Source organism: Rhinatrema bivittatum, chromosome 1 (assembly GCF_901001135.1).
Source record: "Rhinatrema bivittatum chromosome 1, aRhiBiv1.1, whole genome shotgun sequence".
NCBI lineage: Eukaryota > Metazoa > Chordata > Amphibia > Gymnophiona > Rhinatrematidae > Rhinatrema > Rhinatrema bivittatum.
In genome coordinates, this window is record NC_042615.1 from 332707895 (window position 1) to 332716291 (window position 8397).

The 8397-nt window shown below is 40.4% G+C and overlaps 1 long non-coding RNA gene across 1 annotated transcript; it reads left to right on the forward strand.

The window, feature by feature from the left end:
* Positions 1-5253: 5253 nt before the first annotated feature.
* Positions 5254-7996, forward strand: LOC115080679. The gene is made up of 3 exons (XR_003853630.1): positions 5254-5292; positions 7438-7507; positions 7960-7996. It is a non-coding gene; the product is annotated as an uncharacterized LOC115080679 (long non-coding RNA).
* Positions 7997-8397: the final 401 nt, after the last annotated feature.

The window sequence follows — 8397 nt, forward strand, 5'->3', positions numbered from 1 at the left end:
TACAGAGATCGATTGGTTCCCCTTTTTTTAGAATAGAATTTTTTTTATTTTGACAACTATTGGCTGGTATGGTTTAATGAAGATGATGAAAGAGGGACCTAGTATGGATTAGGGGCCTAAATTTTGTGCCTGCAGTTTTGCAGAAACCACCATTATTTCTAGCTACATATAATGTGCACATGCGCTGGCATTTTTATGAAAGTCAGATGGAGCGGGTTTGCCGTGATTGTGAAATTTGGACTAAAAAAAAGTGTATGTGAGTATATAAGATAAAGGAGATTGAACAATTTGTATTTTTGGCAATGTAAATTTGATGTAACTTTTATATTGTGTAGAAACAGCCTCAAATAGCAGTGGAATTGCCACGATATAAAGAGATTAGGAAATTGCACTGTATATTTTGCCCTGAAGCACCCATCAGGAAAAACTCTGGACAGCGTCGGCTATCTGGTTCTTCTAATCTGATATCGAATGGGGCAGAAAATTTGAGCTAAGTTTCTCATTTTATTATAAAGAAAAAACTATGATAAAAGTTTTTGTTAAATAAAATTCACGAAGGTCGGTTGGGAGGATTTTTTGACCAATGATTGAATCACTTATTCACATGTCTGAACTATGTGTGTAGGTTCTGAGGCCTTTTCCTCCTTATTTCAAGGAAGTATTACTCACATCATTTTGAAATGATTATTTAGGAAATTTATTGTGGCTAATTCTTTGAGTTTTTATTAGAGATGTGAATCGGAACCGGAATCGGCTTGGATTTCGGTTCCGATTCACATTGTGGGGTTTTTTTTTCGTCCGGCCCGATCAAGGTTTTGTTTATTGGCTGCGCCCGAGCTGATAAACAAAAAACCCATCCCGACCCTTTAAAACTAACCCCTTAGCTTCCCCCACCCTCCTGACCCCCCAAAAAACATTTTACAGGTACCTGGTGGTCCAGTGGGGGTCCTGGGAGTGATCTCCCGCTCCCGGGCCGTCAGCAACCTCCCGCTCCCGGGCCGTTAGTGATCTCCCGCTCCCGGGCCGTCGGCTGCCACTAATCAAAATGGTGCCGATGGCCCTTTGCCCTTACCATGTGACAGGGTATCCATGCCATTGGCCGGCCCCGTCACATGGTAGGAGCACTGTATGGCCCACGCCATTTTTAAAGATGGCGCCAGCTGTAATGGATGGCCGGCCGGCGCCATCTTTAAAAATGGTGGGGCCATTCAGTGCTCCTACCATGTGACAGGGGCCGGCCAATGGCATGGATACCCTGTCACATGGTAAGGGCAAAGGGCCATCGGCGCCATTTTGATTAGTGGCAGCCGACGGCCCGGGAGTGGAAGATCGCTCCCGGGACCCCCACTGCACTACCAGGTACCTGTAAAAAGTTTTTGGGGGGGTCGGGAGGGTGGGGGAAGCTAAGGGATTAGTTTTAAAGGGTTGGGTGGGTTTAGGGATTATTTTTGTGTGCCGTTTTTCCCGCCCTCCCCCAAAAAGATAAGAGAACCCCCACGAACAATATTGTGGGGTTTTCCTATCGTTTTGGGGGAGCCCCCGATTGCTGGTGATTTTGAAAATATCGACGATATTTTCAATCGTCCGAAGCCCGATTCACATCCCTAGTTTTTATTGCCTTTTTTGCCTTTGTGGTTAAAAGAGCAGTCCATCAGACCAGGTCCACAGGAGGTGGTCAACTCGGTTCAATGCTTTGCAAGCCTGGCTACACTGGTTTCCAGATCTGACATCTTGCAAACCTTTGCCTTATGGTCCTATCTGAATGCTTCCTTGGACATATACAAACAATATGAGGGCTTCACCTGGCTTAATTACAATGAGGCACTCAGAGAAAAAATGGCCGGCAATCATGAGCTATCAAGGAAGATACAAAACACCAAATTATGGTTAACTTACATGTCAAGGTAGGCCCATGACATGAAGGCCCTTGAGGCAAGACATGGTCCCCACCTCTTTCAGGGTCCTGTCAGCAGTTCTTCATTGGGAAGAGGGAACTCCGTTCTTCAAATGTCTGCTGCTGGTTTAACAGAAATAACTGCTTTTGGTCCAATCAACGGTTCAAGCAAGTGTGCACCAAGTGAGCAGCAGCTCACCCCTTCATCAAGTATCTCAAAAAACTCGTAGCTAACCAAGGTAAACAGTAACCCACTGTGCTGCATGAGCCATGCCTCCAAGGTCTCCCAGGCATGGCCCATGCAGCACCCTCAGAAAAAGGCAGCTGCATCATTGCGAACTGGGAAAAGACCCAGAAAGCAATATGCAGGCCATATAGCTGCTTGCTATGAGCATGGGGGGAGGAGCAGGGAAAGGAGGGGATGCATTCCATGCTATGGCATCCCACTTCAAACCCTCCTGCCATACCCAATGCAAACCACCATCAAGCGGTGAGTTCTCCTCTCTCACAAGGGGGATGAGGAAGAGATCTGGGTGCTCCATTACTGGCAGGACCTTGCACACTGACGAGTGTGGCAGCTGTCCCCTAAACAACAAATACCTCCTCTTACCCCACCCCTCATGCACACTGTGATTTTATTAGAAAGATCAACATTGTTACGTGCTGCATGCATTGGGGGAGGGGTTCTGTAAAAAATCGTCATTAAATCACTGTTGATAAGAAGGGTGGAGGGGATTTTTCCATCTGAGCTGTTAATGAAACAAGGGAGATAAATCAAATATCAGTTTTAGGGAGGATTAAATATCAATTGTCAAGTGTTGTCATGCCAAGTAAGCAGACTTTTCATAACTTTGGGAGCTGCAAATTCTTGTGTCTCTTAATTGTAAAGGTAACTGAGTCTGCACGTAGATAATGCAGAAAACCGTGACGATCTTGGCCCATTCAGATTTGTATCTCTAGTAACATGAAGATTTGCCATCATAAACATGGGAATGACATAGAGGATAACGTTCAAATAAATCTAAGGGGCCCTATATATGCGTGTATTATTATTTAACTTCGCACACATCCAAAAAGCTTTGTGGCGGATTACAAACAGAAAAACAAAAATACTCATTCACAGATGTCACCAAACAACAATTTAAAAACAAAAAATAAGCTGCACTTAGATTTCATATCCATGGTGATTTTATTGGAACTTAGATCACTGAAAGCCTGATTAAACAAATATGTCTTTAGGGTTTTCCTAAAGATTTTTGGGCATGATATTGACCAGAGTTTCTTTGGAATGAAGTTTTACCATCGTGGACCTGCTGCAGAGAAAAACTCTGCACTAGTCATGTTCAAATGTGCCAATCTTGGGGATGGAATTTCCAAAAGATTCTTCTTGGCCAAACTCAATATGTGTGTAGGTTTATAGATCCGTAAAACAGCAATGAACTATGGTATGGATTCATTATTTAAAAGCTTATGTATTAGTGACAATTTATTATGAATTCTCTTAGGGACTGGTAACCAGTGGATGAATGGGAACACTGGAGGTTTATGCATTTCTGGCTGCATGGAGAACTACTACAATATTTTATAATAGGGATGTGAATCGTTTTTGAACGATTAAAATTATCGTCAGATAATTTTAAAATCGTCCAAAATCGTTAGATACGCGATACAATACAAATGCCCCCGATTTATCGTCAGGGGCATTTGTATTGTATCGTTAAATAGGGCGCGGGAAAACTGGCACACCAAAAAAACCCTAAAACCCACCCTAACCTTTAAAACAAATCCCCCACCCTCTCGAACCCCCCCCCCAAATGTTTTAAATTACCTGGGGTCCAGTGGGGGGTCCCGACGCGATCTCCTCCTGCTCTCTGGCCACCGCTGCATTGAGAAATGGCACCGGTGGCACTTTGCCCTTATCATGTGACAGGGCAAAGGTAGCGCCGGCGCCATTTTGTTTCCTGGCTCCTGACGTCACGCGTGCGGGAGATCGCCCCCGGACCCCCACTGGACCCCCAGGGACTTTTGGTCAGCTTGGGGGGGGCCTCCTGACCCCCACAAGACTTGCCAAAAGTCCAGCGGGGGTCCGGGAGCGACCTCCTGCACACGGGCTGTATTGCCAATCTTCAAAATGGTGCCGGCGCTACCTTTGCCCTCACTATGTCATACGGCTCGGTCGCCCGATTTACGATTTTTAGAAAAAAAAACTCGATGATCAGATTTCCCTCCCCCCCAGCCAAAATCGATCATTAAGACGAGCGATTACATGATTCACACCTCTATTTTATAACTTGCGTATTATCAGGTATGCACAGATTATAAAGTACACATATATCCACCCCTTAATATACGCACATACATATGCTTATGTGTGTATGCATTGAAAGAGCATATTTGAATGCATTGAGCACATATAATTTTCCTACTTTAGAAACACAAGTGCATATATTTTATGTGCAAAAAATAACTTGACCACATAAAACCCCAAGTTATGCCCATAAGTTGGTATATTTTGAAATTGTTCATATAATTTTAATTACCAGTTTTCTGATTCCTGCACTAGTTCACCCAGTCCTTCTCCAGGTCATCGAGACCTCCTTGTTATTCAGCCTAAACTCCTCCCCAATTTATCCACATCTGCCCCCCCCCCAACCAATAATTGACAACAGAGCTGTATGATATCAATTGCACGAGCTAATCAGCAGGTGCAAAATGATGCAAGTAAGGTATCCCATATACTATTTTAAGTTTCAAATAAAATAGCAATAAGATTTGTCCCCACCCTGGAACACCTCTAGATCACTCCTATTTTACGCATGTAGATATGCATACGAAAGCAAAAATATGTGTGCATGTTTGTTTATAAAATAATGTGTACACAAGTACAAATTATTCACCCACATATATGCTTATGTTTACGCACATAATAATTCTTTGAAAATGCACCCCAAACATAACACATTTTATGTCGTTAACTTTTTTTGCACAATAGCATGACATATAGCATCCATTGTCATTTACTATTGTCTGCATTGCAACATCCTGAATCTACAGATTATCCCAAGCCATATGTTTCTAGGTATATAGTTTCTCAGTTCCTGAAGATTAATGTTTCTAGGAATGAATCGTCTCACCTTTATACAAACAATAGGAGTAAAACTGCATATTAGAACTGACCAATTTGTAATCTCACCATGATATGGCATATACAATTGCCTCAGCAATACAAAAGCGGAAACTTGGAATCTTTCCATCTCACACCTTTGATAATCCAACTTGCATTTTGATGAGTAATCCTAATAAGCCTCTGAATATGTAAAAGGACTATAAATTTCAGTGAAAAATTCACCATTACCATTCTTACCTATCACCAAAAGCACATTGAAACCTGAGGTAAGGTAAGATTCCATCAATTTTTAAGCTTTATTAAATATGTTAAATGTTCATGTTTGTGATCTACAGATATAGAATATGTTCTGTAAGTGAAAGTTCACTGTAAACAGAAAGATAACATATTTTCAGTTCCACATTTTGTGTTATATAAGTGACTTATTATTTTTCTTTGTCATTTTCTATCTCAGAACATATAACTTGGCAAGGATCTGAGTCAGTTTAGTTCAAAAGGAAATTAGAAAATTATTGAAAGGTCTTAGGCAACCCTCAAGAAGAGTGATGCTTTCAGAGGTGCTACTATGTATGTTAAACTGGAACACAGAGTATGTTATACCGAGAACTTCAGGGCATGACATAAGGAAGAGGGTTTTGGATTTATTAGAAACTGAGCACGGGTGAATAGGGATAAAATATTTTGTAATAATGATGGCCTGCATCTGTCTGAGATGGGATCAAAGACCTGAGCATATCTTCAGTCCACAGATTAACAAGCGTTTAAACCAGCTAAGAGTGATGGTAGATAGCAGCTGGTTGAATCTAGCTGCCTACCCCCAACTCCCACCTCCAGTTATAAAAAATGAAGGAAGTGCTGAAACACCAAAAGGAATCTCTCAAACCCTCCTATAATGAATATGGAGGTCAAGGAAAGTAGGTGTAGGAATCAGGATATAAATGTTGCCAGTAATCAGGGTATAATCCCTAAGCAACAATGGGATTCTTTAATAAGTAGCTCGATGAGATGAAATGGTGGACTCAGGTGGCAATGGACAGATAAAGTGCACTCTTCTCATTGGGTTCAGATCCAGTGAGATGTATCTAGAAAGGCAGAGTACATAGTAGTGATGATCCCTACTGATCTGTATTTATAAAAGTTCCATAACAGGATTCACTCCACAAGAACAATTCTTACACAGATTTGTTTTCCACGCATCACCGATCCTATGCAAAATAGGCTCGGTGCATGCAGGAGCAGGTTTTCGGGGTTACGCGCGTAATATACACACATAACCCTTTGAAAATCCGCCCCATACTATTGTGAAACTCAGTTTCACAATACAGTATAAACAAAAACAAATAATTATAAAATCAAAGTGCAAAATAAATTTTAAATGCTTGTGTATATAAAAAAAAAACTTTAAGTATTTTCTTAAATTTAAGGTAGTCTAGCTGCCTGCAAATCTGCAGTGCAATAGAATTCCACAACACAGGACCAATTACAGATAAAGCTTTCACTCAGCTAGCATTCAACTTCACTTGAAATATGGTAGAGACATTAAGGAAACTTTGGGAGGCAGAATGTAAGGTTCAAGAGGGCACATAACAAGATATCTTATCCTTCACACAAAATAAATCTTCTTGTTATGCTTGTTAACAATTTAAAATGAATTATTTGAGCAACAGATTACCAATGAATCTCTTTTAATTGGGGGTTTATATTTTCTCTATTTCATTCACATAAAATTACACCTCCTCTTCTGAGGGCATAGGCTTATGTGCATACTTTTAAAATAAAAAAAATTATGCTTAAGTGCTGACGCCAACCCAACTCCACCCCAGAACACATCCACTCAATTCACCTAAATATACACTCAAAACTGAGATACAAATGTCCTGAACAATTTCCTAACAACCATTTACATGCATAAAACCAGGATTTATGTGCATAAATGGCTTTAAAAATTAGCCCTTAGTGCCTGCATTAAAAAGCAACTTTACTACCAGTGCAGTATTGATATGCATAGTGCACGTGTATAATGAAAAGTGCATTAGAGTAAAAAAAAACCAACCCTAATATTGTGTTAATTCCCTCTCCACCAATTCTCCCCAACCTCCATCAAAATGTTCACACTATCCCTATCATCTCCCCCACCTTCCCCCACCCCAGATCCTTTCTCAGACTCTTCAAAATGGATGATAGGGCCCAGCCAGTGGGAGGAGATTCACTTATCTCATGAGATTACGGGTTATGGCTTCCAGTGACAATCTGCCAATCTAGCTTAATGCTAGTACTGAAGACATTAATCTGAATGCATTTTTAGCACATAGATTCCTCTGTGACATATTTGTGAGTCTCTATATACTATAGTTCTAAAACTGAGCAGAACGTGCAAAAGCTTAATTAACAGAATGGTCCTTATTCATGTTTCCAGGAAACATCAGTAAACAATGAGGACTCTGCTTCTGCTGACATGTGCTTTGATACTGACCGTTTTTCTTTCCGTAAGTGTCTACCTTTCCTCTCTGCATCATGTACTGTCATTAGGTTAAGAAAAAAGTAATCAAGGTCCAAAGAAAGTGATGTGGACAAAAAAATATTAGAAATTAATTGGGGATCTGAATCAAGAAAGATGATTATTATAAAAAGAAAGCACATTATGGGGCAGTGAATTTTGTCAAACTCCTCACATTTTCATATGGCAACTTCCTTTAAGGTTAGACAATATCACTACATTGTGTTGTGTTTTTGTCTTCTCTTTCCCCTTGGGGCTTTACTACCCAATGGCTCACCTGTCTTTCGAGTCCCAGCCCAAAGGTTACAAATCATTGCCCTAAAGGACAAAAGGCATTACATTACTTTATTGCAGTTATATATTATATACCATTCTTCTAACCATTTCCTTCTATATGAATCTACTTCCTTTCCTGTGTTCCTTCCTTGGATGACATTTTAGACTGCTAACGGAGATAGGCGTGAAGCTAGAAGTGGATCGGTAAGTTAATTTCACTATTAATAGATACATTTTGTAACTGAATAGGACATCACAAGTTGCAGCTTGGCCTATTTGTTTATTTATTGATGGTCTGTTTTTCGGATATTAGTTTATGGTTACAATTGTTAAAAGAGATCAGTTCTAGCTATTTTAAGGTAGGGGCTGGCATTCAAGAATCCCAGCAAAACTTGTTTTTTGAACATTAATAATGTCTATAAATCTTTATGGGCGATGTGTAATGTGAACATATGGGGTAATCTAGTGGATAGGGTTTCCAAATTCCAGATGCTATCTTCTAGGAAAATTTAAGAATATGCATTGTACCAGAAATATGTCTTAAAGCCCATTTAAAATGTTCTGGACGATATAATACTTGCAGGACAGAGTAAAATGATTTTA